Genomic DNA, 718 nt, shown 5'->3' with positions numbered 1-718 from the left:
TTTTTTATTCAATTCAACGTTTTAAATCAAGCTATCTCGTGCTACTGCACCAACATTACCCCACTGTAAAATTAAAAAAACACTTGAGTGAGCAAAAATTTGTGAGATAGCTAGTTATAATGGTAATTAAATGATTTTTACGTATGTATAAAAGCCTACATTAAAATCTGTCATATAAATTGGTCTCTTCATTAGAAATTAGCCTACTGATTGCCACCATTGATGAACAACATTTTTTAATAATATTAAAAATATCTGTATGACATTAAATTCTGCAGTTCGTCCCTGTTGTACCGAATATCTATACTTTTCAAATTATCATATCGAAGATATAAATTTTAATATTGTGACAAAATTAATTTTGTAGGGTGCCACAAGTTTGTTAAAATTTCCAAAGGATGCCGCGACTGAAAAAAGGTTGGGAAACACTGGTCTATAGAACTCATTATAATCAGTGATGCTGTCTACACTGTATGTGGATGCGCTATACGACAAATTCCAGACAGTAAACTGCTGCCGCGTTCTATTTATGACGTGCTAACACAAATTTCAAATGATTTTCAACGGTCGCTTTGAAAATCAGTAAAGTCAGTGTAGACAGACTTTAGCTGATGCGGCGCGACACGACAACTGTCGCGTCCGGTGTAGACACGGTATAACGGTTGCCTGTTCCATTACAGTACATAAAATTTCACTTACCACATAAACAGAGTAAGGA

This window comes from Sinocyclocheilus rhinocerous, unplaced genomic scaffold (genome assembly GCF_001515625.1).
Source record: "Sinocyclocheilus rhinocerous isolate Xijiao unplaced genomic scaffold, SAMN03320098_v1.1 scaffold662, whole genome shotgun sequence".
Lineage (NCBI taxonomy): Eukaryota > Metazoa > Chordata > Actinopteri > Cypriniformes > Cyprinidae > Sinocyclocheilus > Sinocyclocheilus rhinocerous.
The sequence above is the reverse complement of the archived record's forward strand: the minus strand, read 5'-3'. Positions refer to the sequence as shown.